This window comes from Lepisma saccharinum, chromosome 15 (assembly GCF_977018435.1).
Source record: "Lepisma saccharinum chromosome 15, izLepSacc3.1, whole genome shotgun sequence".
Classification (NCBI taxonomy): Eukaryota; Metazoa; Arthropoda; class Insecta; order Zygentoma; family Lepismatidae; genus Lepisma; species Lepisma saccharinum.
Window position 1 is genome coordinate 77,230,344 of NC_139243.1, and position 16,227 is coordinate 77,246,570.

Genomic DNA, 16,227 nt, shown 5'->3' on the forward strand with positions numbered 1-16,227 from the left:
AAAAATCATGCACAGTTACATATTTACCCACGTGAAACCTGTAATATCATCGTTTCAGCATGGCATTGTATCACATAGATCAGTGTTGACTAATCTCTTCGATATTACCAATTTTATAATTTCAACCTTGGACGAAGGAGGTCAAGTTGACGCAAAGCGTTCGACTTTGTTAACCACAATATCCTATTAACCCTCGGATGCATGTGTGGGGTCATTTTGACCCCACTATCTGTTTTTTTTTCCTGGTATTATAATAAAATCTAAATAAAAAAATCTGATTTTCTGTGACATCTTACCATGCTACTTCAGCTATAGGAACATGTATAAATAAATTTCTTACAATTTATTTTTAATTATGTTTTTAACTTTTTTTTAACAATACCCCTCCTTTCCATGTGTGGGGTCATTTTGACCCCAGCCTGAAAACAGCAGGAAAACATTCATAAAGGGAAATTGATCCTAAATATATGTTCAATTATGCCCAAACTAAACGCAATCATTTCAAGGTCAACCACTCATCCTGCCATGACTCACTGCAAAGTGCGCATGCGCAGAAGTATTTGGCGGATCGAGGAGAAACAAGCCATCAGTTATTGTGTAACGAGGCGGCTTGTGAGTCGGTCGGTATTTCTACAGTTCGTCGTTTACATTTCATTGTTGCATACGAAGAGTTTGCCGACAGCGTAGATCGTCACATTGTGTTTGTGACCAGGTACTTTCTTAGTGCTGTTTTGTACCACTCTAAAAGAGTCTGTGTATTACATTGAAAGTGACACTGGCAGTAGTGACCACACGAGGATTAACTCTGAATAAAATTCACGAGCTGCTAGAAGAAGACGATGACGGTGTTGCCAGTTACACGGACAGTTTTGACCAAGAGGATGGTGTTACAGAAGCGGAAGAGGTTCCGAAAGAGAGCAGTGATGTTGAAACAGACATAAGCAGTGAAGACCGTGAAGAGGATGATGCAACAGTTGACCATGAACCTTTCGGCATGATCTCAAAGAACGGAATTCAGTGGAAAGCAAGCCGTCATACTGCTGCACACAGCATCATACGAAAACCTGCACTTACCAATATCAAGACAAGACAGCCTTGCACATCACAATTGGCCTTTCATGAAAATGAGATCCGAAGAAAAACAAAAATGTCATTCTACTCAGCACCATGCATCATGACATACATATTGATGATGATGATTCTAAGAAGAAGCCAGAAATCATACAGTTTTACAACCAAACAAAGAGTGGAGTGGACGCCATGGAGAAACTGGTTCAAACATACACCAGCAGAAGATAGACACGTCGATGGCCAATGGCTTTCTTTTATAATGTAAGCAATGTAAGCATTCTCAATGAATACACATGCTACTTGTCACAGCATTCTGATTACAATTCAGGCGTCAGTCACAGACACCGTATGTTCCTTATCGAGTTGGTGAATGAGTTGATTCTTCCTCACATGCGGGGGAGGTGCCAAAGCTTGAACCTGAAGAAACTAGTAACCGAGGAAATGAAACTTTGCGGCGTAGTAAGGCAGGCACAGAGACTGGAGGATAGATCTTCAAAGAAAAGAGTAAGATGCCAGGTCTGCACAAGACAAGAGGACAGGAAGACGACGGAACGTTGCAGAAGATGTGGGAAACCTCTGTGCAAGGTCCACAACAGTGTGAGTGTGGTGTGCTCAGAATGTGAGTGAGATGTATTTAATTGCCATGAGAGGCCGGCACATTCTTCTTTTTATTTTTTTTATTATTATTTTTTTATTCCTATTTTTTTTAATTTATTTTTTCTAGAAAAAAGAATATTTAGTGCTGTATTGTGTTATCTCTAAAATACTGTTTCTCAGGTCAACTGAAGTTCTGATAATTGCGAGCGAAGTGTAACTACCATTAATATGTAGAAGAGTGAATTGTCAATACATTGTTATTTTTTTGGGGGGGGGGTTAAATAATAATAATAAAAGTGTAATTGTTTCCTATGTTATATTCAGAGAAATTATTGATCAATAAACCATATTAGCTGAACTATTTCTCTGTCGTACTGATTTAAATGCATAATTGCATTGGGGTCAAATTGACCCCACATATGTAAAGTTGTAAAAAAAAAGTGACATGCATCCGAGGGTTAAGTAAATTAGCATGCTTCAATATTTCTGAACCGCTGCGCCAATTTTTCGCTTCCTATTTGCAGAACCGTAAGCAGTACGTAACGTATAAAGGCCACACATCTTCAGAGATAAGGGTCACCTCAGGAGTACCTCAGGGGTCTAACGTGGGGCCACTTGTTTTCACATTACTTATTGACGACGTGCCTGATTCATTTGAAAATTCATACAAATTTCTGTTTGCAGATGACCTGAAATTTTACAGGAAAATAAGCAAACAAGATGACAGTGTTCAACTTCAAAATGATATTACAAAGTTAGAAACGTGAAGAATAAACAATGATTTAACACTAAATATCAATAAATGCCATTTTGTAACATACACTCGAAAGAAAATCCCAGTTGAATTTTAGTATCAAATATACAACATTACTCTAGCAAGACATTTTATAGTCAAGGATTTAGGGGTTATTTTTTATTCAAATCTTACTTTTAATAAACACGTAGAAAAAGTAGTTAGTGAAGCGTGCAAGAACCTTGGGTTTATTCTTAGAATGGAGAGGGATTTCAAGAGTATAGAGACACTAAAAGTTGTGTATTATTCATATGTAAGACCAAAACTGGAATATACATCAGTTACATGGAATACAGACACAGCAGATTACAGTGCAGCAATTGATAGAGTCCAATAGAGATTTCTTAGATTTTTAAAATAACAAATTTCAGAAAGTTTACCCCTCATTAGAAAACTACTACAACATAATATATGAATGTCGGTTTACAAAACTGTCATAGAAGAACGTTACAGGAAATAGTTTTTCTTGTGGAAGTTGTCCAATCACGAAATAGATGCTGAACATCTACTCTGCCAGATAAATTTTCGAATCCCGTTGTTGAAAAATAGACTCAAGAAGGTAGTTTTTCTTATAAAGAAGGCTAGATCGGAAATTAAAAAGAAATCCATTGCGGAGAATGTGCACCAGTTACAATAAACTACTAATCAAGAATAACACCATTGACATCATTTTTATGAACCTAAGGGTCCTCAGTAAAGTCACTATTAACACAATGGCCTAAACTTAAACACATAATTTAATAATGAAATTATGTGATAAAGTGTCTATATATATAAAATAATTTTAAATATATTTTATGTACGTGTGAGTGTGCATAGATGTGGATATATATATATAGCTATATATATGTATGTGTGCGTTAATATATATACATATATATATATATATTAAAAAAATATATGTAATTGTATTCACTATGGGCCCTTCATATGGGCTCTGTAATTAGGTGTGTACAGTACCTGTTGAGTTCAATAAAAAATATATATATATCTATTTGAAATTCTATTTTCCGGCGGGATATCTTGTTCGCAAGCTACTATTTAGTTGCCGCACAGAAGGAAAGAGAGGGGTGGAAACGTCCGGTCAGTATTTTCAGAATTAAGCAATAGTAATTATGATAAACCAAGGATACCCTACCCAACAAATTGACCTAGCCGTCGAATTTCGAATAGCTACACATGCGAGTATAATAACTAGATTTTAAAAGCCCTAATATAAGATTTATTTCAAAAGTATGCCACCTTTCAGGGTGAAAATAACGGGACTCTCCTACATGACATTTCAAGGGTCCCTAAAGCAGTTCTTCCATCCATATGAATATCGCTTGGGTCATCCAAAAATTCAACGTTTTGATCTTTTTTTAAGATTACTGTAGGTTGCAACTTTTCCCTAAATCCACTTAAACCTTTATATAAATCTTTGATACTTTTATTTTTCCTGTTAGTTAACATTTCGTTGATTTTGCTTTCCAAGTAATCATTACATTAACCTCATTTTCAAGCATCTGAATTCAACATTGCAGATCCTGCATGACTTCAACAATCTGTTCTGTTCATATTGTACATACGTCAGCATACAAGTCATTTGCACTCACCTCTTAACGCAGAAAGAAAGGAGGCACGTGAGTGCCCCTGCTATGGCTCAGTCTCCAGAAGATCAATTGATTGCGCTGATAAACCATACAGGTTTATTATAGAAGATGAACTGGGAGTTGAATTCTGTAGAGAAAAACAAAACGACTGTTACACACACCCATTCATTGGTTGATTTAGTGGGGTGACTATGTATTACGAGAATTTATGGTATGGATATATTCCAACATTCAAACAAGCAAAAATACCTCTCATCGTAGAATAGAATCGTTCAATAATAACCCTTCACAGACTTCAAAAGAATGCAAACAAAAGTCTACTATTAACAAGCAAATAGGTACTATATCTATTTGAAATTCTATTTTCTGCCCGGATATCTTGATACAGGCCCATAAAGTTAATGCCAATATAATGACGTCAATACACACCAGCAGGAACACTGGCGATGATATGGGATTTAGGGCTCTCCCCAGATGAGAGCGTGGCGTAATGTAAGAAGTTTCACAAATTCTCCCTCACTACAGAAATAAATGTTACGAGAACACAATCAGACAGGACCAGTAAGTAAGAAAATACGATAAATGAAATAATGGTTAATAATAACGTGGCTACATACATCGCACTATGAGGAATACTATACAAATCAGAAGGTATCAATTTTTCTATTTCACTATAACGTCGATCTCAGAGTCTGCTTTGAAGCCTACTTGGTAAAACGAAAACGCTTGCATCACTGGTAAGACATTGTACAGTCACGTAGACTTCTGGGTTGTGGCAGCCCCATATACTCTCAATGGGATTGACACAGCAGAGAAGTGGCCGTGACTGTATTTGTTACGTTAATCATTTTGCAACCTATCGTGGGCATTGTTAAACTTATATTAATTGTTATATTGGTAAAAAAATGTTTGATTCGATTACAGAATGTTTAATATTAATTTGCACATTCAATTTCATACAAGGAAATTTTTGTGTGCTTTTTGCATCATGGAAGAAAGTTCGTTAATGACGAAACTAAGCTTAAGGCACCTATTTACCTCTTCCCTTGTGGGACCATAATAGCGACCACTGACAAGAAACCTAAGAAACTCCATCTTTCCTAACCAATATTGATTTTGCTAGTCACAGAATAGATTAGGATTGATGAAGACATTATTACGTTTTCGGATGATAAGGTTTGTTATATATTGTTGTAATTCGGTCTGCAAGAAGCATCTGGACAAGAACATCATTCGCCTGCCAGGTATGAGCAAGCGTAAATAACCTTAAATTCAATCTTCCATATCTCCTTCCTCTTAGTCGGAGCAGGTTCAACTCACAAGTATATTTAAGCTCTACCTAAATGTTTTATTGAAGCATCCCTGTGACCTCAGATCCCTGGTAAAGATGGGATTACAACAATATATAAAGAAAATATTTGAAGAAAATGTTGCTTTATGTAGCTATTGACTTATCTGTGCCTATCAAGTAGGTGAGTGGGCATCCTTTCAAGAAAAACTCTTCCTTCACTCGTTCGTTGGGATTTTAAAAGTGGATCACCACCCGGAGAAAAAGACTGGTGATGTCCCAACTCAGGACGTCCCAATTCAGGAACTATGACGAGAGTTCCCAACTGAGAAAGTGATATTTTCAAGCGGAATGTTAGAAGTGAAATGTTCCCAACTCATGAACCGCTCCCTCTGGAGGGAAGGGGGGGAGGTAAGGACTGAGAGGTTCTCATCGTTACTGCACGTCATCCTGAAATACTAATAAGTACATATTGTACATATCCATTTGCAGAAATAAAGTATTGTGCATTACGGGACATCCAACTTTCCTCTCAGAATTTTATGAGTACCTATATCGCAGATATTTTGCACGTAGGTTAGGCCCTCGTGGCGGAGAGGCTAGCACATTGCGCTACGACGCAAGGAGTCTCGGGTTCGAATCCTGGATTGCGCATGGATGATTGTGAGTGCCCATTTATCAATTTCATACATATCTCTCATACCCATCTTCGCAATTAGCCAACTGTGACAAAAAAGCGAAGTAAAATAAAGCAAATTAATCAATCAATCAAGCACGTAGGTTATAGGTTAGATGTGCCTAATAAAAACTGTTCCAAACGTCAATTCATCATCCCCGGAGACAATTAGTAGGACGTTCTGAGTTGGGAAGACATTTCATTGAAATATCCAACTGGTGAAAACCAGTTTTTGAGATGGTACAGTTCTCATTAGAATTTCCAGAGTTCCTGAGTTGGGAAATCTTGAATGGGAAATAAAACTGGAGGCAATTCTCTCTCTCTCTCTCTCTCTCTCTCTCTCTCTCTCTCTCTCTCTCTCTCTCTCTCTCTCTCACACACACACACACACTTATAAGCAATTGTCATCAAAGTTACCTGGCTGAATTTTGAGTGTTAGTCGAACATTCCTCAGTATTGATGATACCAGCAGCATGAGGCGATATTGACATGTTTCTACCAAGAGAGAAATAGTGACTATGGAATGTTCAATACAACGTCACCCAGTTGGCGCATGCCCCCGTCTTTAATGCACACGCAAATCACCACTTACTATCGCAACTGGATGAAACAAGCAGTCCAACTGGCCGGTCAATATTTTCAGCACGTACTAATAACAAGCGTAATAATAGTTCTACAAGTTTACTTGGCCTGGAATATCGATTAGCAGTATACTGTATGTCGCTCCCCAGGTTTCGAATTAACGGTACTTTTCCTCACTAGACTCCAAGTGTCCTTTGCAAAAAAGCTCAATTCTCATCCCTCCCCCGCTTAACAATACCATTGTCACATTGATTACTGGAACTCAAAGATTTTCATTACATTCTAAAATGTAAACTCCATATAATGACAGGACGAGATAATCAAGAGGATTGGAATCATTCTCAGTTCGTCGTTCTCACATTAGATGCTTACAAGAATAGCTGCAAAATGAGATGCCAATTCGCGAGAATGAAAATGCAGTAGTAAATATGTGAATATTAGCGAAATGGCTACAGGGTGATTCAAAAGTCCCATTAACATCGCTTTATAAAATGTCAATGACTTAGGATGGATACAATTGATCTTGAAAGAAACAGTAAGACTACGGGAAATAATATTGGTGTGTTTCAAAAAGATGTCCGCCATATTGGTGGTCGCCATGTTGAATTCAACTCAAAATTTTTAAATGATAATGGGCTATGTGATATATCAGTTCAGGCTAGAATGACACGAGATATGCAATGGTGAAAGATTTATAAATCTATCTTTAATCAAGAAATAGACGGCATGATTGTAACGAAATGTCTCATTTTCCAGATGTGAGAATGCAGTTCCAGAGGGGACTTTAAAGGGACCTTTGAATCGTTTGTCTAGTGCTTTTGATAGGTCTGTCGCAGGTTCGATCCCACCACAATCAAATAGAGATATTTTCACCTGAAGACGAGAGAACAGGCGCTCTCTCGACACGTAGAGCTAGAATAATCGATTGATTGATTTGGTTTTTTTCATTTCGCTTTCCTGGCAATTCTGGTTAATCATCAAGATGAGTGATGATATGATTAAATTGGTAAGGGTTGGTTGATTTGATTTTTATTTAAATTGATAAAAGTACTTGGGGGCAACCCTGCCGAGGGGTGGGGGCAAAGGCGGCCGGAGCGTGGTGCTGATCACATCACCTCCAAAATGGCCTAGATGAAGAATGTGTGGGTCCTACCCCCACTTTCCCTAAATGTGCCTTCATGGCACGGTGCTATTTGAACGGATAACTTTATCTTCTACGTTCCAATCGGGCTCCAACGTCGTCTAGTTTCTCCTCAGTAAACTCACGCCGTTTCACCCTTGGCTTCTTATAAAAAACAGACCCTGTTTCCCTAAATTTGCTCACAAGTTTTCTCTGTGTGGAACAGGAACATCTGGGAATTCTGATGCAAACCGCGTTCTAACTTCCCTACAAGAATTCGTAATGATGTCGTAGATAAAAATGAGTTGTTTCAAATTGTACATATTGCGTGACATTATTAGACAGCAGAAAAGGACAAGTAATACGAAACTAAAACAAAACAATCTAAAACACTTGTTAACTCATTAACACGCGACAAACTCGTGCAAACTGGACACTAGCTATCTAGAAACTGAAGCACCGAAGCGTCCAGTACCAAAGTCAGCGTACAGCTGTGGGTCTAATTGCCGGTAGACGCGCTGTCACTGTCCGGCGCACCAGCGGCAGCTCTACGGACGACTCTTACGTGAAAGGCACTGTATATAGAACGTTTGAATTTCACTTTGGATTGGATTGCCATTCATAAACATCTGAGAATGCAAAGTGTACAAAGGTGCTTTGCGAATCGTGCAGGATTTCCTTCAAAAGTCTATGAAGCAATTCACATTACCTCATGTTATACGTTGGAAAGTGTGATCAAGGAAATCCTGAAACTTCTGCTCTGAAGACGTACCTATGTAATCGCATCGACCTCAGTGGCAGAATGGTTAGCACAGTGCGGTACGACGCCAGGGGTCCCGGGTTCGAATTCTGGCTTGTGCTTGGGTATTTCTTGTGAGTGTCATTTCATGATCACAAAATATCATTACTCGCTATATAACCGAGTTATTTCCAGGAGACAGTGGAAATAGAGAAAGTCTGTATCCCCCATCGGTAATCAAATCAGGGACCGGTCGCACCAAAGGTAATAGTCCTCAACATTCCTCTACATGTGAACTCAAACGTTGAATCATTATTTATTTATTTAATTGAAACACAACAGGCTCATACCCAATTACAGTGTTCAATATGGGATGACACCATTACATAAACAAGAAAATTAACAATAAATATGAATGACGCAATATACATTTTGCATTTAAGAACAAATGTGAGAAGAAATTAATTATTAGATTATAGAAGCAAAGGGAACACAGAGACAATACAATAGTAAATGACGCTAAACTGTTGGATATAGCCTTACAAGCTGAATGAAAAGCAAAATTCAATGAATAGGGTGTCTGTTGTGGGTGAATGATACAAGTTTACATTTCTTTAGGTTTAGGCTGACTTTATTAATTTCACACCACTGAAGCAAGTTATTCAGCTCTTCATGTAATATTGTACAGTCATCAGCGTTTTCGATATTTTTATATATTTTAACATCATCAGTAAATATTAATGTCTCAGGTTTTGTGAGTAGTTCTGGCAAATAGTTTATAAAAATTAAATATAGCAAGGGACCAAGGTTCGACCCCTGTGCGACTCCTGAACTGGCCACGTATTCGGTTGATCTGATGCCTTGATACACAACATATTGTCGGCGGTTCTGCAGGTAGGAAGAAAGAAGGGTTACAAGTGGAGGAGAAAGGCTATTGTTGGCTAATTTCTGTATTAATATATGGTGGTGAACCGTGTCGAATGCCTATGAAAAGTCTGTATATAAAACGTCAACTTGCCCTTTATTAGCTATACTGGGTGCATTATTAGCTATACTTGTGAGTTCGACAAGATTAGTTACGGTTGAGCGCTTTGGGACAAATCCGTGCTGTTTGGGGGGAAAGAATGGGTTTAATATGAAAATATATATGTTTGTATATTATCTGCTCGAAGAGTTTTGCTGGTACTGACAATTTTGCAATAGGCCTGTAGTTACATATGTCAGCCTTACCAACGACTTTGGGAATCGGACAGATTTCAGTTGTTTTCCACATTGCTGGAAATCTCGAAGTTCTGATAGCCAAGTTGAAAAGGGTGTGAAGAGGGTACTTAAGAATTTCCGAACATCCTTTAATTACATAAGGGAGGATTGAATCAGGGCCGGCAGGTTTTTTAGGTTTGAGTTTCTTAATGGCTTCCTCAATTTCATTTAGTGATATTTCAGAGATATTTAACATACTAGGAAGTGAGTTCATGTTTACATTAGGATGCGGATCCTTGTAGAAAAATGGTTCTTTGGGATATACGGATTCAAAATACTTTGCAAAGAGATCTTGGATACTTTCATTATCGTCAATGGTTTTATCATTATACTTAGTTGGCTGCACGGGTGGATTTTTTCTTTGATTTTTAATGAAGGACCAAAACTGGTTAGTGTCGTGAGCAAGATTAATTTCTGAAATTTCAATATAGCTTTGGTAAGCTTTACTGATCTCCCATTTTCATTTCGTTCTTAAGATTTTATACTTAATTTCGTGATGTGTTACATTTCCCATTCTTTGTTTCCATTTTTTGTGGTCACGTGATTTTGCTTTCAGATTTTTAATAATTTCCCGCGTGAACCAACATGGGTAAGATTTTTATTACAGAGGAGCGAGAGCATGGAACACATTCATTAAAAATGGTTTCGATCATTTCATAAAATTTAACAACGGCAATATCTACGTCTTCGCATTCTTTTAGTTGGTCCCAGTCAGCTAATTCGAGTTTCCGATACATATTAATGAAATCTGCTTTCTTGAAATTATATCGTTGGATGTTTGGATTTAAAGCTCTTTGCTTAGGCATGGTTTGTGTTAAAGTTATTCCTAGAGCCAGATAATGTTTATCTTCGCTTACCAGAGGCTCTTGGAGAAATATTTTAGTATTTTCAATATTCTACTATTGGCGTTCTGGATGGAATTTTTGCTTTTCAGGTCGTTGAAATCGAGGAAATATTTCATTTCGCGACATTGTGCGCCTAACGTGAGCAACTCCGTGTTGAAATTTTTAATTTCAGGGATGTTGAAATCACAGGCAATGACCAACGGTCTACCCAGAGGGTAATGTGCAGTTATATGACTAAAGAAGTTTTCGTATAGGGCCACGGGAGATGCAGGTTGAATATAAACTACACACATGTAACATTCGCTACCAGATTCTGTTTTAAACATTGTAATTAAACTGCCAATCCTTTGTTCGTGTAAAAGAGCATCGACCAGTACAGGATTACATTTTTCTTTATGGCGATGAGGACACCGCCACCGAGAGTTTTGCCAGCTTCTAACGTTAGACTCAGACGCGCAAACCTCACGTAAATATTGAGGGCAAGATTGACAACAATAATATTATTTTTATGTAAAATGGATTGAGAAATTGTGGGGGGCACAAAAGTGGCTTGCGCCCCCTAAAGTCGACACTTATTGCTATCTCCTATACTTCTGGAAATGAAACATTTAAAGTATTCAGTTATTTCTAACGAATTAATGCAAATTTAACTATGTCATTTTTGTTTAAGTTCAATCGCAAAAAAGGTACTGAAATTATTTTCTAAATATGTTAAATTTGTCCACATTATGGAGTGAACTGAAATTGAAAGTGCCTCTGCTTTATCACAAAAGCATTACTTTTCGTGAATTAATTACGCCCGAACTAACACTAGCCATACTGAGAAGCCTTGAGTAATGAACTCGTGAGAGGGAACAGGATTGCGTGGAAGAAGAAAAGTGACTGCACTAATAAGCCTTTGCAACAGCTTTCACTCGTTGTCTCCCCTCCTCTACCATTATGTGCAGGCCTTGCCCCACAGATTCCCGGCATGGAGTATTACCTGAACAACATACCAAAACCTTCAAAAGGTTCACTGCGTAATGGATCGCTACTCAGCCAAACAAACGACTCTGTTTACCCTAACAACCATCGATTACAATGCGGGACCCCAGCTAATGAAGTCGATTGATGTTTACCGCTCCTTGATATAAGACACCAACATGCGTGCAGTCAATAAATGGATTTCCTTAAGCGGTTGCCTACGTCACTATTTGCGTTATGGAGCCGTCTCGCTCCACTACTTACGCAGAGACTACTTTTCGTTCGCTTGCTCCAGAGATAACTGCGACAGAGTGTAAATTGATAGCAGATCGGCCGCTAATGCAGGATCATAGGTTGGATATCTGTACATTACTTTGCGTTTGACTCTTCACTACTCCTTCAGCTCACCTATACTCTGCCCAAGGAATCTCTACAGCAAGCGAACGAAAAATGTGTTCTGCGTAAGTAGTGACATGAGAGGGTTTCATCAATGAACGCGTGAGGGGAAAGTGAGTGCGTGGAGGGGGATAACGTGGTTGCAGCTGCGAGCTGTTTGCAGCTACTAGAGGCAATTCCAGCAGCACGCAATGCTCTGCTTCACCCACTCGATTTCTCCCATTATCTACCCTTATGCGCGGCCTTGCTCCACAAATTCCCGGAACAGAGTATAGGTCAATCATGACGTTGTAAATGCACACCCACAACTACTGTGCCAGTTAATTCTATAATTTAATTTGAATGACAATTCCATTCTGCAAACTCTGCGAATACATTAATGTGGTGTCTAGTTCCCTAATATTTAAAAATATTAAAACAAATGATGGCGGTGGTGGTGGTGGAGGAGTTTTGGAAAATTATTAATAGTTTTCAATTTTGGAACCTAAATTAACACCCGCGGTTATTTTTTAGATCAAGCTGTTGTCTGGTTTTACGGCGGGAAGAGACTATATGCTAGCAAAGAAATGCTGATCGGGGAATACGCCGCACACCAACCAGCTCTGAGTCTCTCTCGGATCCTACTTGCTGTAAAGGAAGACTTTTGAACAATATATAGACATTGAACTGGTTACGTAGATCATTTTGCACATGTGGGCATTATTATAATTGTATTAATTATTTCATTGCTCAAAAAATTGTATGAATCGATTACAGATAGTTTAATATTAATTTCCACATTCCATTTCGTACAGGAACCTTTTTGTATGCTCTTTACATTATGTAACAAAGTTTCGCAAATGACGAATCAAAGCTTAAGGCACCTATTTTCCTCTTCCCTTGTGGCAACCACTAACAAGAAGCCTAGATAACTTCATCTTTCCTAACCAATATTGATTTTGCCAGTCACAGATTGGATTAGGATTGATGAATACAATATTAAATTATCGGATGATGAGTTTGAGCTTTGGTTTTCAGTCAAGTTTTATGTATAGGAAGGCTAATCGGGGCTGGACCTACAGTTTAAAGTGGGATGCGAACCACTTGTGCCTTCAGGAGGTATCGAATCCGGGACCCCTTGATTACAACTGCGCCATCGGAGTGGTAAAATTTTTCAAATACTTGTTTCAATAAAATGTTACTGCATATCGCTATTGATTTTCCTGCCCTGCCATGCAGGAAAACTCCTACTTTCACTCATTCGGCTGAGATTCTAAAAACTCGATTATATGGTGGAGGAACAGACTATCGATGCCCAACTAAGGAAATCCCAATTCAGGAACCGATATTTTCACATGGAATGTTTGAAGTGGATGTTCCCAACTCAGGAACCGCTGCATCGGGAGGGAAAGGGGGAAGGTAAGGACAGGTTCTTGACAGGTTCTTATCGTTACTGTACGTTACCCCGAAATACTATTTACTCCGTGTCTTCCCCTTTTCTCACCGTGTTTCATTGTGTTGTTAATAACGAGTTCGCCCCCAAATATTTGGTCGTTTTTCAAATACTATGTTTTTGTTAATTGATTGAAGTATCAGAGTATTAAAGTATTAAATTTCTTGCTGACATTTTTCTCAGAAAACAGAGTTGGAAAGAAAAAATGTTATTTTTATGATTTAATTCACCACAAGAAATGTAGCACTGCTTCCCTTTGAAAACAATAAAATGAGCATGCATTGCATTTACAACGAGTTTCTGATATCCGATTATCTAAATCTAGTATAGCTACATTCACTTTCATCGTCAATGAAAATGTATAATAAGCTTTTAACTTGGTAGAACATTTTTTCACGAGCGGCTAGGGATAGCATTAGCAGCAACTTGAAAATACATGCTAACAGCGCCTAACCTATCCACGTATGCATATAATAGGTTACATACACCAAAGTTAACCTGCCCAACCTGTTTACATGCTAATGTCTACGTGGATAGGATAGGCAGGTCAGGTTTGGTTCTGTTAGCATGTATTTTCCAAGGAGCTAATGCTGTCTCCAGCCGCTCGTATTTTGCCCCTTCAGTTTCTGAAATTTCCCGGCAGAAGGAAATTTATCTCGATTCAGAAAATTTGGCGAAATTTGATTCGGCAAAACGGGAACTCCCATTTCGCAGAAAATTTGGCTTAGTTTGAGATATTTGTCTCTGGAAGATTCGGCGAAACGGGAGGTAATCATTTACTCTCTCTCTCTCTCTCTCTCTCTCTCTCTCTCGCACACAAACACTTGTAACCAGTTGTCATCAAACTTACCTGTGTGATTTTTGAGTGCTCGTTCAACACATTTCGGTATTGATGATACCAGCACTATGAGGTGATATTGACATATCTCTTCCAGTCTTCCAAGAGAGAAACAGTGACTATTGAATGTTCGAAACAACGTCACCCAGTTGGCGCATGTCCTCCGACGTTAATCTACACGCAAATCACCACTTAGTATCGCAACTGGAAGAAATAAGCAGCGGAAGTGGCCGGTCAATATTTTCAGAAGGTAGTAATAACACACGTAATAATAGTTCGATAAGTTTACTTGGCGTGGAATATCGATTAACAATATACTGTATGTCGCTTTCCAGGTTTCAAACGGTATCTTTCCCCACTAGACTCCAAGTGTCCTCTGCAACAAAACTGAATTGTCACCCCTCCCCCGCTTAACAATACCATTGTCACATTTAATACTATAACTCAAAGATTTGCATTAAATTCTGAAATGTAAACTTGTTAATGATACAGGCATCATCTCATGCTTAGAAACGGAATCGAATAATTGTGACAACTCGTCGGACTTCTGAGAAACTGACAGATTCTCACAGGTTATTGTAAAGAAACATTCACTGTTAAATATTGATAGTCCTATGCAAAGAAATGAATAGAAAAGTTGACAGAACGAGAAAATCTACACGATTGCGATTCTTCTCAGTCCGTCGTTCTCACATTAGATGATTACAAGAGCTGCAAAATGTGATGCCAGTTCGTGAAAATAAAAATACAGTGTAAAATATCTGTATATTAGCGAAATGGTTTTACAGGGTGATAGAAAAGTCCCATTAACATTCCTCTATAAAATGTAAAGGACTTAGGCTGGGTACAAACAGATTATGCCTAGCGGAAACTATATTGGTGCGTTCCAAGAAGACGTTCGCCATATTGGTAGCCGCCATATTGAATTCAGCTCAAAATTGTTTAAATCGGAAGGTGGCGATATGACATATCAGATCAGGCTTGAATTTCACGAGAAGTGCAATGGTGAAGGTTTTTTAAACCTATCATTAATCAGAAAAAGTTATGACTGCATGATTGTCATTGTCTCATTTTCCAGGTGTGAGAAACCAATGCCAGAATGTTTTTATAGGGGTATTAAATCGACTTTTGAATAACCCTGCATATCAGCATGCAATTTTATTTTGATATTATTCTTTGTCTAGTGTTTTAATAGGTCAATGGTAGGTTCGATTCCACCACCGTCAAAAATAAATATTTTCACCTAAATACGAGAGAAGAAGCTCTCACTCGAAACGTAGTGTTTGAATAATGGATTGATTGATTTTCCTTATTTCATTTCGCTTTCCTGGCATTTCCCGGTTAATCGTCTAGATAAGTGATGATATGATAAATTCATAAGGGTTGGTTGATTTGAGTTTTCTTTATATTGATAAGCTGGACCCTATAGCCGAGTGGTTAGCATATCGCGCTGCGACGCCAAGGGTCCCGGGTTCGATTCCCGCTCGGGCTTGATTGTTTGTGAATGTCCATTCATCAATTTCATCATTTCATCACCCATCCCCATCTTCGCAAATTAGCCTAGAGGCACAAAACGCGATGTAAAATAAACTTATTCAATCAATCAAGCTTTATATTGATAAAATAACCTGGGGCAACACTAACCGGGGGGGGGGGTTAAAGGCGGCTGGAGCATCGTGCTGATCATATCACCTACAAAATGGGCGAGATTAGGAATGTGTGGGGCCCTACCCCCACTTTCCCTAAATGTGCATTCATGCTAAAATGCTATTTGCACGGGAAACTTTACCTTGTACGTTTCAATTGGGCTCCAACGTCGTCTAGTTTCCCCTCAGTAAGTGCATACCGTTTCACCCTTCGCTTCTTATGAAGAACAGACCCAGTTTTCATAAATTCACAAGTTTTCGAGCATTTTCTCTGTATGGAACGGGAACATCTGGGAATTCTGCTGCAAAACGCCTTCTAACTTCCCTACAAGAATTCGTAATGACGTAAAAGTTGCACGCAAAAATTCCTTGATTTAAATTCTACGGAT

The 16,227-nt window shown here is 38.4% G+C and overlaps 1 long non-coding RNA gene across 2 annotated transcripts in view; it reads right to left on the minus strand.

Annotated features, from left to right (window-relative positions):
- LOC145999514 (uncharacterized) overlaps nucleotides 1-16,227 on the minus strand; it is a 95,114-nt gene that overhangs the window by 1,784 nt on the left and 77,103 nt on the right. Inside the window, exons 1-2 of one of the 2 annotated variants that reach the window (XR_014443409.1) lie at nucleotides 6,435-6,573; nucleotides 4,057-4,180 (exon numbers count right to left, since the gene is read on the minus strand). This is a non-coding gene — a long non-coding RNA (uncharacterized LOC145999514). Of the gene's footprint in view, nucleotides 1-4,056; nucleotides 4,181-6,434; nucleotides 6,574-16,227 lie in introns of those variants that run through there. The other variant, XR_014443410.1, reaches the window with a different exon arrangement.